Raw genomic sequence first — 13758 nt, forward strand, 5'->3', positions numbered from 1 at the left:
CCCCCACCCCAGCTGTGCATCTCCACCGCCCCCGCTTCGCACAGCCCCCGGGGATGTACCCCCCGGTCACCCCCACCCCGGCTCTGCACCCCCACCGCCCCGCTGACTCCCCAGCTCCTCACAGCCCCCGGGAATGTACCCCCCCGTTCACCCCCACCCCAGCTCTGCACCCCCACCGCCCCGCTGACTCCCCAGCTCCTCACAGCCCCCGGGAATGTACCCCCCCGTTCACTCCCACCCCAGCGCTGCACCCCCACCGCCCCTGCTCACCCCCCAGCTACTCACAGCACCTGGGGATGTACCCCCCGCTCACCCCCACTGTCCCAGCTTCACCCAGCACCTGGAGGATGTACCCCCCAGCTCACTCCCCTCGCTCTGCACCCCCACCGCCCCCGCTCACCCCCCAGCTGTGCACAGTGCCTGGGGGGATGCACCCCTCACTCACTCCCTGTTCACCCCTCCAGCTCATCGCAGCACCTGGGGGTATGCACCCTCCCACTGCTCCCACCCAAACCCCCATCTCAGCACAGTGCCTGGGGGATGTACCCCCCGCTGTCGTGGCCCACACCCCCAGCGCAACACAACGCCCAGGGAGGGAGGTACCCCACTGCTACTCCCATCTACACCCCACAGCTCAGCACATTGCCCAGGGGGATGTACCCTCCGCTTCCACCATCCACACTCAGCTCAGCACATTGCCCCTCTCCCCAGGAGAGCCAACACTCTGTCCCCCAGGGGTGCTTCACCCTTCCCCTGTCCCAAGGGGACACAGCTGCCCCCTGCTGTCCTGCAGAGGCCTGGGCCAGGCAGCATCCAGCACAGCTCTGCCCTGCTGCTGGGAGGGATATGTCCTCTCCCCAGGGGCCCAGCTGTGCTGCCCCCAGATCTTCCTTGGTCACATGCAGTTTCAAGCCTCTTTCCCCCCCTTAACTTCATCCTTTACTCCCCTGAGGACCTCTGATGGGTTGCTGACATTAGCTGGTGGTCAGCTACTTTAGCCTTCCTGGCTATTCAGTTTCTCCACCAGGGTTCCCATTAACTCCTTCCATTCACGTGTGGAATAAATTTTGCTATGTGCACCAAGGCATGTGGAGATGTACACTCCCAGTAGAAACCCCTGCTGCAGGCCGTGGGCACTCTGCAAATCAGCTAGGTGGCACCTGCATCTCGGGGCCCCCCAAGTACTCAGCTTACAAGGAGCACAGCTCTTTGCCCCATTATTTTGGATGGTTCTTCTCTGAACTCACGTCAGTCCTAATTTAGCAGCACCTCTGATGTATTGCAATGGCAGTCGATTCACTCCAGGCTTTGAGGTTATTAATTAAGATATTAAATAAGGCTCCCAGCTTCTAATGCGTTTCATATCCATGGAGCGCCTAGCATGCTCTGCCCAGACCCAGGGATTCACACAGTGCCCAACGTTAATCTATCAAGTGCCACAGGACTGCTCGTTTTTACAGTGCCCAATGTGTGTCAGGGCTGAGCCCAGCACCTCTAGGCTTGGCAAAAAGTCCCAGAGTGGTAGCCATGTTTGTCTGTAACTTTAATAACAACAGACCCTCCTGTGGCACCTTAGAGACTAACACATTGATTTGGTCATGAGCTTTTGTGGGTAAAACCCACTTCCTCAGATGAGTTGGAGCTGGCTTGGCAGCTCCTCGCCCTGGCACTGCTGGGCTTGCCTCACATGTGCTCCAGCTCCAGCACCACCTGTGTGATCAATTCGGCACTGAATGTATTAACATAGAGCTGCTTCCAGCAACCAGCCCAATGACGCAGCTGACCTCAGTCTCAGTGGCACTTCATTAAACATCTCTGCCAATAGGGTATTTCTGTTCAGCTTGTCAGCCACTCTCCTCTTGGCTACACCAGCCAGGTCTTTGCCTTGCAGGCTGAGACCAGGTGCATCCCAATCCCTGAATTGCTTCGACGTCTCCCCCGTGACCACTGGATACCCAAAGAAACCAGAGATCTGCACCCAAAGGAACCAAATACCCTTGCTTATCAAACAGAAGGAAATATTTTAAAGAACAAGCAGCAATTCAAATAAAAACTAGTGTGCGAGATGGGAGCAAATTGTTGAATAGCAAATAAAATTATAACTCACATTCATGAGCTAAAACTTATGTTTCTTTAAACAGGAAGATAACCTGTTAGTTATGTCACCCAAATTTCTCTCCATAATGTCTTCAGCTAAGCCTGGCAGAGATGTCTTTTTCATGAAGCAAACCAGCTCTGGGAGTATCTTCTAGCTAGATGAAGGAGGCCTCCAAGTCTCTCTGCACTCCCAGGTATAACAGAGAAAACATTTGAGGATCGCCTCAAAATAGAGTTCCTCCCCTCACCACCATTGTTTACCTCTTCCTGTTAATGTCCTTTTGAAGCCAGATTCATATTGTATGACATACATACAACAATGCAATGATCCACTATGTAGATGTGTCTCACACCCCTCGTTGGGAGAAATTTGGCTCAAGACTTGCTACCTTTGAGTGGCCTATTTTTAACTACATAAGGGCTTGTCCACACTACATCCCTACTTCCAAGGGAGGATGGTAAGTAGGGTGCTGGGAGTTTATTAATTAAGTGCTGTGCTGCATATGCAGCAATTCATTAAGTAAATTCCCACCACCACCACCACGGCAATTTCAAAGTTTTAAACTTCAAAGTGCTGGCTTGCATCTAGCCACGGCTCACCTGCCAGTACTTCAAAGTGCCTGGCCAACTCTGAAGTCCTTTTACGCCTCAAAATTTTGAAATGGCCATGCTAATTGCCAAATTGGAGAATACAAATGAGGTGCTGAAATGAATATTCAGCACCTTATTAGCATGCTGCCGGACGCAGCACTTTGAAAGTGCCATGGTTCATTCACGCACAGATTATCTACTAGGGGGGCCTTTTCGAAAGGACCCTGCAAATGTCAAAATCCCCTTATTCCTTTTGAAGTGCTGCAGCCAGCAGTGTGCTAATAAGGCGCTGAATATTCATTTCAGCACCTCATTAGTATTCTCTGATTTGGCCATTAGCATGGCCATTTCAAAATTTTGCCCAAGTGTAGACATGGCCCAGATGGGATTTAGAATGGAACTACAGAATCCAGGGTTTATATAGCAGGGATGAAGGGATGCATGGTAGGGTGGGGAAAAAAGAGGTCACCTGTCATTAGTAGGACCAGTTCACAAAGCAAATTAAACTGGATGTTTTTTATGCCCACAAATGTCAAACATGGGGAAATTGCATAAGACGTTTAAGATCTCTATTCAGGCCAAGCTTAAAAGTGTCAGATTTAGAAATGAATCCCAGTTCAGATGTCTTCCTCTGTAATCATGTGCTAAAATTATTATATAGAAGAATGGCTATTTTTAAATCCATAGGCTTTCAATGGAGACGTTACATGACCCCTTGAGGTGAACCCCTGGGCTCCCTGTACACCATACCCACCATGCTTAAGTCACACTCACTACGTATGAAACAAAAAGCAGTAAAGTAGCACTTTAAAGACTAACAAAATAATTTATTAGGTGAGCTTTTGTGGGACAGACCCACTTCTTCAGACCATAGCCATACCAGATCATGGTCTGAAGAAGTGGGTCTGTCCCACGAAAGCTCACTTAATAAATTATTTCGTTAGTCTTTAAAGTGCTACTTGACTGCTTTTTTGTTTTGATAGTATATAGACTAGCACAGCTTTCTCTCTGTTATGTACAAAAGTGTGTGAAAATGGTGGACAACTCATGCCTTTGAATGTCACTTCTGCCTGAAATGCCACTCAATTAACCTTCCTCTCTGCTGGAGGAAATTCCTCTGATGTAAATTAGAGACTCGATAGAGTTTTGTTCCCTTTGACTAGCAGCATTTTGAAGTTCTGAGGCTCAGAGGGTCACATTAAAAAGGCTCAGTTAATTAGCAGCTTGAAAGCAGAGCTATGCTTCTTGTTAGCTGCAAGACAGCACAGGTAGCAGCAGAGAGATGGCAAAGAAATAAACATTAAGATTCAGATCTCTGTACTAAGTGGCTGATGCTTTCCAGAAAATAGCACATTCATGATCATCTGAGGGGCCAGTAGGAGCCAACCCTCTGCTCAGTCTGGAACTAGGGCCAACAATTAAAATCCATCCTTAGGCACCTAAATGAGGTTTCACTCCTGCCCTGGGATTCCCTCTCTCAGCCTGTGCCTGTAGAGAGTCCTAGTGGCTTCAATGGGACTGGACATACGTGACCACCTTAACAGAGCCCAGTATAGGAAGGACCACTGATTTAGTAAGTGCCAAAAATTCACTGGCTTCAATAGTGCAGGATCATACCCAGTTCTGTAATATTTTGAATATCCTCATTTCCCAGTGAGTCTCATGACATGCACACCAGTCATCTCCTTGCGGAAATCACTCAGCTCCTCACAGCATAGGGTCTTTGAATACAATCGGGTCCTTAAAATATTTTTGGGACAGTACAACCTTCCCTAGAGCATATAATGCAACTAGTTTCATCGCAAAAGATATTGTCTGGTTGCTTGCGTCAGGAGACACTCACGCTCCACCTCATTTTTCTAAACTTTGTGGCTGATCTATTAAAATTGGATTTAAATCTCAGTATGTAGGGACACCTCAGTAGGGACACCTCACATAAGTACTGATCAGCAGCACCAAGCCCATGCAAATCTCAAGACCTGCGGAAGGCCTATTACATTTTGCACTATATATTTACTTTAAGATTTGGGGGATTTAAGTTAGTGGCAAATTTTTCAGGAACTTCACTGGAGCCAGGATTTCATCCCACAATTTGTTCTGTCTTACATGTCACTGAGGTAATTGGTGGAAGTGAACAAATACTGCCAGTATTTGCTTTATACCTGTAAATAAAACTTTTAATCCTGTCTTTCTGGAAATTTCAGCAAATCCATATTAAGACCAAGAGTGGGCTGTTGCTACCCACTGCAGAAAAAGGGACAAACAGAACACACACACACAATGGAAAAACTATGAATTTTGCAGGGGAAAAAAAGCCACTTCACTGGTTAAAAGTGTATTCTCAGTTTAAAATCCAGATAACACTTTTATCCTGTGCTAATGCAAAACTGTTTGTAAGCACTTCTCTGGGACTGGATCATGGTTTATGGCTTGGATTTAAGTATCTTACATCTGTGAGCCTCAGTAAATTCTTTCCTCTCTAAAAGGAAGTATTTACATATTTGTATATTTGTCCAGGGTTTATCAAAACAATTTGATCTTTCCTAGGCATTGGATTAATGGCTCCCTCGCTGTTTTTCTTATTTTTAAACAAGTTTAACTACAGCCTGATGCAAATGATTACAGCTAGAATTTACAAAAAGACCTGAAGATTTAGGTACCTAATACCCATAAGAAAGGAGAGCAGCATCTAAATCCCTTAGTCACTTTTGAAAATACCAGACCATAACATCGTGTGTATAAATTTCATGGCCTGCAATGCTGGACATTGAATCTGTAATAAAGTCTGCCTCATAACCTTGTGATGGGTTAGATCACAGAAATCCCATTGGGGTTGTCTCTGGTGTGCTAATCAAGCCAATGAGGTCCACTTTCCTGCCCTCCAAGGCTCCCCACCACCCTGTCCTGTTAAGCCAGAAGCTTTGGTCTCCCACAGCCAAGGTACAGAGTAATGACATAATGTCCACAGCAACAGTAACTTAGGAGGGTATTTAACAGCCACCACTAGAGTCAGACATCATTACTTCAGCAAACTCACCTAACTTGCATCTGAGAGTTATAAAAGTCTAGGCCAAGGAAGTCTCTGGACCCGTAGTGTTGATGGGTTTATAGAAGGTAGATCTGTCAGACTAACAATCTCTTTCGAATGAAATTACATGTGTGGTCCATAAAGGGCATAGTACTGATGGTATGTCCTTAGCCTTCTGCCTTAGTATCGTGACAGTTTGGTTAAAAATAGATACAGACATCAACAAGGCATATATTAAATGGATTGAAAACTAACTAACAGGAGGGTCTGAAAATGGACTTGTGAATAGGGAACGATTAGTGAATGGGTGCATTTCTAGCAAGAGCCCTGTACACTGGAGTCAGAAAAGCCACAAGAATTAGGACACAGGCTTTATATTCAAGGAGTTCAATCTATTTAGCTTGCTACAGGTTGCACTTCCCTCGTCCAGCACCCTTGGGACTTAGCTGGTCCCAAACAAGGGAGTTTGCTATATGACAGGAGGTCTCCCCACCTGCCTCAGCCTGCTGCCCCTCCCTGATGGCCTCTCCATACCCCACTGGCCCCTCTGACTCCACCAGCCCCCACTTCGAGCCCTTGATGACCTCCTACCTCCAGCCTGGCCAGCTCTGGCCCTGAGCCCAGACATGACTGGGCTGCTGGCTGCAGCTCCAGCTGCCAGCCCTGCAGAGGCTGGTTCCAGCCCCAACTAGGCTGCTGACGTGGCTGCGGCTCCGGCTCTGGCTCCGGCTCCAGGGCACCAGCTTCAGCCCAGGCCAGGCTGTTGGCACAGCTCTGGCACCGGGATCAGGACTACCTCAAGGGGAATGGCTCTCTGGTCCTGTAAAGTCCCATGGTCCTGCCACATCACAGATGCTGTCAGACTAGAAAATGCTGGTGTTGGGAGGTAGAACCTGTAGCAGATTTACCTACTGTTGCTTGGGTCCTTAACTCAATCAATTTTTTTGAAATAAAAGGAAAAGGTACATGCTTTATATAAATCACTGTATTTTTAAAAAATAGTGTTATTTTTATGAAGTTATTTTTATTTTAAATTTCTTAAGAAAGGGGACTGTTAAAATTTGTCCTTTAAATTTTTTGGTAAATGTTTTAAATGTGAATTCCACAAAGTATATATTTTTCTTCTTCTTCCCTATAAACTCTTTATTTTTTTTCTATTTTTCAAACCTTAAACATTGATTTAGGTGCGCCAAAACAGAGCACTACTCCGAATTTCTCCATTGTCTCTCTTTTCTGGACGGTTTATTGAGAAGCCATCCTATTCCAGGTTCATCCTATTTTCCTGGCTCATATTGATACCATCTCTTTCAATATTCACTCGGTTATGGCACTTATGAGGACTGCACTTGACTGGGTGATTTTGTCTTTTTTCTGTTTGGTTTTATGAGCAGCAGTCCCATTCCAGGCACATCCTATTTTCCTGGCACAACCAAACCCTGACCTTACTTTAAGTTATGATAAGAGGAAGCTGTGGTCCTAGCCTTTCCTATTTAGGAGTTCTCAATCAAACAGACAAACTCTCTAAAATATGCAGTGGAGTAGAGAAATGGTTAAAGGGTGATTTGATCACAGGCTATAATTACTGACAAGAAGGACAGAATTTTCTCACAAAGGATCATTAATGTAGACTATAGAGATAGCTTAGCATTTCATTAGAAGTAACAGAGAGGTAGCCATGTTAGTCTGTATAGCCCCCAGCTCAAACCCCTGCAATGCATCATTAAAAACCTACAACCTATTCTAGATCATGATACTATGCTCTGGAAGGCCCTAGGTGACAAGCCTGTTCTTTCTTATAGACAACCTCCTAACCTAAGAAAGCTTTTCATTAGCAATCACAGGCTACACCACTGTAATTACTAATCCTGGAACTTTTCCTTGCAACAAACCCCATTGCCATCTTTGTCCACATCTTTATTCTGGGGATATCATCCCTAGACCTAACCATGTTAATTACACGATCAAGGGCTCATTCTCATGTACTTTGACCCATATTATATATGCCATTATGGGACAACAATGCTCCTCTACTATGTACATTGGACAAACCAGGCAACCATTTTGCCAAAGAATGAATAGACACAGAGCAGTCATCAGGAATCTCAATACACATAAGCCGGCCAGTGAGCATTTCAGTGGAGTGGGCTATTCTGTTAAAGACCTGAGGATATGCATCCTACAACAAAGAGACTTTAAAAACATATTACATAGGGAGATTTGTGAACTGGAGTTAATATTCAAATTCGACACACTAACACTTGGTATGAACAAAGACAGCAATTACCTCACCAGTTCCAAGGACTGCTTCCCTTTCTTCGCTGTTATCTCAAGCAAGACACTTATCATCACCCCCTCCAGCCTCGCCCCCGTCCTTCAGTTCCATGTATTTGTCAGTTTTTATTGCAATTTTATTGCCATTTTTTTCAGACCTCTGTGCTATAGAGATGTCTGTCTGGACTGGAAATGCTGTTGATCTGAAGAAGTGGGTCTTTCCAATGAAAGCTCATCACCTAATAAATCACGTTAGTCTTTAAAGTGCTACATGACTGCTGGTTTGCTTTATTTCATTAACAGTCGTACAAGGAACACGCACGCCTACAACCTGTCAGACATTAGCTCAAGCAGTTAGCATAAGGCTTTGAGGCCTTTGAACTTTAGCCTAAATAAGTGGCCCAACAGTGACCCATAAGGTCCCGGCAACATTATTAAGATAAGGAAAATAGATATGGGCAAAGGACGCTGCATATTTGCAGGCATATTCATCACAGTAGACCCTTTAATAAGCTAGACCACCATAAAAGAGAGATCTGTACCACTGGGCTTGTTTGCCATAATAGGGACAAAGCATGTCCTTTGTCTCTTACACCTGCTCCTCAAGAAAGGGTGTCAACAGAGGAAAGGAATGGTACAAAACATTAGCTTCATGTTATTTTTCCAGTATCTTTTTAAGTGGCTAGAAGCATTTGTGGCTTTGTTGTGAACATCCGTATTGCCAGCCAGACACGGAATTTGATCGTCCTGATGTTGGGATTAAACCCCTACAATCCCCAGATCTTCAAATGAGTCATAAATTGGACATCCATAGTAGTCGATGACCACTGAAGACCTGGGGAATCGCAGACCAAGATGTCGCGAGATCCAATGGTTGGACATTACATAAGAATATAAGAACGGCCATAGTGGGTCAGACCAAAGCTCCATCCAACCCAGTAGCCTGTCTGCCAACAGTGGCCAGTGCCAGGTGCCCCAGAGGAGGTGGAGCAAAGACATTGATCTTGCGATTTGTCTCCTGCCATCCACCTACAGCCTCTGACAATCAGAGGCCAGGGACACCATTCCTACCCTTGGCTAATAGCCTTTTATGAACCTAACCTCCATGAATTTACCTAGCACTTTCTTAAATTCTGTTACAGTCCTAGCCTTCACAGTCTCCTCTGGCAAGGAGTTCCACAGGTTAACTATGCACTGATTGAAGAAGAACTTTCTTTTATTAGTTTTAAACCTGCTACCCATTAATTTCATTTTGTGTCCTCTAGTTCTTGTATTATGGGCACAAGTAAATAACTTCTCCTTATTCACCCTCTCCACACCTGTCATAATTTTATATAGCTCTATCATGTCCCCTCTCAGCCGCCTCTTTTCTAAACTGAAAGTCCCAATCTTTTCAGCCTCTCCTTATATGGGACCTGTTCCAAGCCCTTAATCATTTTAGTTGCCCTTTTCTGAACCTTTCCAGTGCCAGGATATCTTTTTTTTAGGTGAGGAGACTGCATCTGTACACAGTATTCAAGATGTGGGCGTACCATAGATTTATATAGGGGCAGTAAGATACGCCTTGTCTTATTTTCTATCCCTTTTTTAATAATACCTAACATCCTATTTGCCTTTTTGACTGCCTCTGCACTCTGTGTGGATGTTTTCAAGGAATTATCCACGATAACTCCAAGATCTCTTTCCTGATTAGTTATAGCTAAATTAACCCCCCCCATATTGTAAGTTGAAGTTAACAACAAATTTGGACTAGAAAAGAGGCATAAATATGGAATAGTGGAGGTGATTAAGTACAGGTACAACCCACCAAGGACTGTGATCGTCTGTAGCACTGGTATATCAAGAGTGAATATTTGAACTAGAATATCACACTTAGGAAAACAGGAATGAATTAAGGGAAGTTCTGTGAACTGTGTTATCACGAAACCAGAAGGGACCATTATAATCCACAGAGAAAGCTGAGTAAACCAGGAGGCATTCAGCACCTCACAGGATTGTGCCAGAGTCTCATTTCCCAGTCGACACTAGCGTAAGTCAGGAGTAATACAACAGGAGTCATTGGAATTATGACTTGGAGTTCTCCTGCAGAGTAAACTAAGCTTCCCGGGACTTAAAGTGCACAGAGACAATTAACCATGTGCAAATATGATTTAATATTCATGTGACCCCAGAGGAAGCTTGTTAGTTTGATAATCTTGATGCTCTTGCAGAGATCACAGAGAGGGCGAGGAAGGCAGCGTGAAGGCAAGGCAACCCAAAGCCATCCTGGGATGAAAAGCTCTTAGTAGGTAATTAATAATAAAGACCTATGGAAAAAAAAACTGGAGATGTTTCAGAGACAGTGGAATTTTGGCTTGTCCGTGCTCCCTTGGAGGTAAAGGGGAAAACTTCCACTGACTTCAGTGGGAGTAAGACTGAGCTCTAGAGTGTGTAGTTAGTGTGGTGATCCTTATTGTATATGTAACACCCACAGCATTCTCAGCCCTGTACAAAACAGAGGAAAGCTCCCTGTTTAGCCCAAGGAGTTATGCAAGCAAGAGAGGACAGTTCAACCTCGATGAGTCAGCGCACGGCACCGATCCTGAGCTCCCAGTACTAGCACCTCACAGGATCGGGCCCTTACAGCATAGCAAGTTTGCATCCAAAAGAAGCCGTGCTTTCTGAACCAGCCACTAGTCCTGCCACCAAATATGGTGATCACGTTTTCTTCAAGCAACACAGAGCAGAAAGTGCGACCTCTTATGTCCGCTCTGCTGAGCTCACCATGGCTACAGCAATGCCCCCAGGAATAAAGGCCAGTGAACATTACCTGCATGTACAGGTCACCTCCACCCGGCATTCCATTGCAGCCTTTGCAGTGTAAGTGGAACAACAAAGGAAGGCCGCACGCCTATTCTTTCCTGGCAACATCAGTGTCTAACGTTACCAGCCTCATCTGAGCAATTTTATCCTCTTTTGCTATTCCAAAATGAATTGGGAATAAGGGAATTTTGACGTGTGGGGTTTATTTTGAAGCCCCTGAGTCTATACAGCTAATCCGCGTTTCGAAAGCACTTTCAAAGTGCAACTGGCCGCCATTATGCTAATGAGGCATTGAATATGCATGTAGATAGTATTCTACTTTACTCCCATTTAATTTATTTTGATAGTGCAGTTGAAACAGTTGCATAAGATTTTTTCTCAGAAAATTAACACCGTTGCAGATAAAAAGAAGCTGTCTGGAGTGCAGTATTGTAAAAGAAGGCTGAGCAGATTAGGAAAAAAAGAAACCTAGCAAAGCAAAAAAGTTCCTTCCTCAAATATCTTCGATTTGACAAACACTCAGCTGGAAGCGGTTCACAGCATCCAGATGAAGCCAGATTACTTCGAGATAGAGACAACTCACCACATCAAACTGACGCTGAAGTTGAGAAAACATATAGTGGACACCCAGCTTATACGGAGGTCGTTTTCTTGTGCAACCCCCGCCATAAATCAAATTTCCCATAACCGGGGCGGGGCGGGGCGAGCCAGGAAAATGACCAGCACAGCACCGCTGGTCAGTTTCCTGTCTCCTGTAAGTTGCAGGCAGCCCAGAGCCTGGGTCTGGGCTGCCTGCTGCTCATAGGAGAGGGGAAGCTACCACTGGTCAGTTTCCCAGCTTCTGTCAGGTGCAGCAGTCCAGAGTCAGGCAGCCCACCACTCAGAGGAGCCAGGAAACTGACCAACACTGCTGCACTGGCCCCTTTCCCTCCTCCCCACCCCCACGAAAGAAAAATGGAGGCTCCCACAGCCGAGCTCAGCTCAGAGGCTCGAGCCCAGGCCAGGTTAGGCAGGAGCATTTCCTTTGCTGGTTGGAAGCCATTTGGAGCAGGGACCATGTAGGCTGATAGATCTGATCATCACCCTGGGACAACTGGGTGGAGCTGGTTCAGTTTGTGACCGTTACCTCAGAGCCCTGGTGATTCCCCAGCACCAAAAAGAACCCTGCAACAATAACAAAATGGTACTTCTGTTCCCAGGCAAGACTGCAGAGCTGGCTGGTCACCAGCAGCTTAATGGGCAGGACTTTCCCGAGCTCAGGGGAGCCCACAGGGCCTAGTAGTCAGCACTCATGTTGTCACCATCGCTCTCCTCTTCCTCCTTCACCTCAGACAACTCCCACCCCTCTCCTGGGCTCAGGCATCAGAGCTGGGACCTTCATTTATGTTCCTTGGCTGGGACACATCAGCTCCAGTCACTTCTGCTGTCCTGTGGGGCAGGTGAACCCAGCAACCGCCTGCAGCAGCCAAGCCCATGTGACCCTTAAAGGGGCAGACTGCCTCTTTACAGTTCATCTTTCTGTCCGCATTATAGAAATGCACTTAGCCCAATGGGGCCAACGATAGGCTCTGTAACTGCGCCAATTCTCATGGCAATAACTACTGCTAGTGTAATCCATGGGAAGGCTTGAACCCTACCACTTGCTTTACAGTTGCAACATTTCTGAGAATGAGAAGTAAAGTAGAAGGCCAGTAGAAGGAGAGGCCCAATAAGGACCTATTTATTGAGCGTGGCCATCATTTCACTGGGGCACTAGAGAAATAATCCCTGCAGAAATCAATTGGCTGCTGGATTGCCTGAGTGGGCCACAGCCTGGCCTCACTGTGCATGGCAGGCTCTGTGTCACACACCAGAAGCCTGAGGCTGCTGGTAGCATAGATCCAGTTCTGTGTTAATCTGGAATTGAAAGGGAGAACTGACAGTTCTCTGGAGTTTGTGCTGGCATTTCTCTGCCGGGGGGCGGCTGAGGGGTTGTTGCCAGTGAGACATTGCTGGGCACAAGAAGGGTCTGCTTAATCTGGAGGTACATTAAAAGACCCCCAGTCATTTTAGAGTTTGGATTGCTGGCTGGCTTCGAATGGAAGCTGTAGCCCTCCCTATTTCCTGTGATGTTTGTGCATGTGGCTTCAGAGCTAGGGATGTTGCTTGGCTGAACAGAGTGGCCAGTCAGACTTTCAAGGCAGCAGAAAGAACAGGAATCAGATCCTGCTGCTCCAAAAGCACAAGCCACTAGACTTGAGTTAAGAGAATCTCCATTAGCTGCTAGCAGTAACAGCCCATGACACACAGTCAAGCAATTCTGATTCTGTGCAGCAGATGGCAATCAATCTCTCTCTCACACACACACACACACACACACACACGTGCGCACGCACACACACGCGCACACACACACACGCATGCCACACTTCATCACAGGGAGTTTCCAAGGGGGGGGGGATCTTTAGAGTCTCTTTCCATGGAGAAACAAGGACATCCCCACTGGGAAGTTGCTTAGCACTCTTGGAAACAGTCAGCTTGCAGATTAGCCCAGCCCTTATGACCCACAGTTACCCCTTAGCTCTGACAAGTACAGGGCTCTTCCACGTTCATTCCTGTGCATTGCTGAGTCCAGAGATGCTGCATCAGGCCTTTTACGTTCAAGGGGAATCCCTTAAGTTGCCTGGCACAACTGGTTTTACCTGCAACCCTCCTTGTGCAGCCCGAAGCTGTGACTTCACAGGCTGAAGACTTTCAGTTATGTCCCACACATGTTGCTCTGCTCCCTGGTGCCTCCAATGTCACATCACCAACGGCGGAGCCGAATGCCAGGCCTGCTGCTGCAGCAGCAAAGTCACGCGCAGCCGCTTAAGCTGTCGCCACTGAAAGTGAGGACAAAGGTCCTGCCACAGCATTGCCTGCGCAGCGAAACTTACCAGGGATAACCGTCACACAAAGGAACTTGGCGAGGAGCAGGCTGGTGCGGCGGG

At 46.4% G+C, this 13758-nt stretch overlaps 1 protein-coding gene across 2 annotated transcripts in view; it reads right to left on the bottom strand.

Moving 5' to 3' along the window:
- Positions 1-13722, bottom strand: part of SEPTIN6 (septin 6) — a 56847-nt gene extending 43125 nt beyond the window's left edge. The window contains exon 1 of one of the 2 annotated variants that reach the window (XM_075007937.1): positions 13705-13722. The gene's annotated coding sequence lies outside the window, so the exon portion shown is untranslated. Of the gene's footprint in view, positions 1-13470; positions 13610-13704 lie in introns of those variants that run through there. The other variant, XM_075007936.1, reaches the window with a different exon arrangement.
- Between the last annotated feature and the right edge of the window lie 36 nt (positions 13723-13758).

The sequence above is a fragment of the Carettochelys insculpta genome, chromosome 13, assembly GCF_033958435.1.
Source record: "Carettochelys insculpta isolate YL-2023 chromosome 13, ASM3395843v1, whole genome shotgun sequence".
In the NCBI taxonomy this organism is placed as follows: Eukaryota; Metazoa; Chordata; order Testudines; family Carettochelyidae; genus Carettochelys; species Carettochelys insculpta.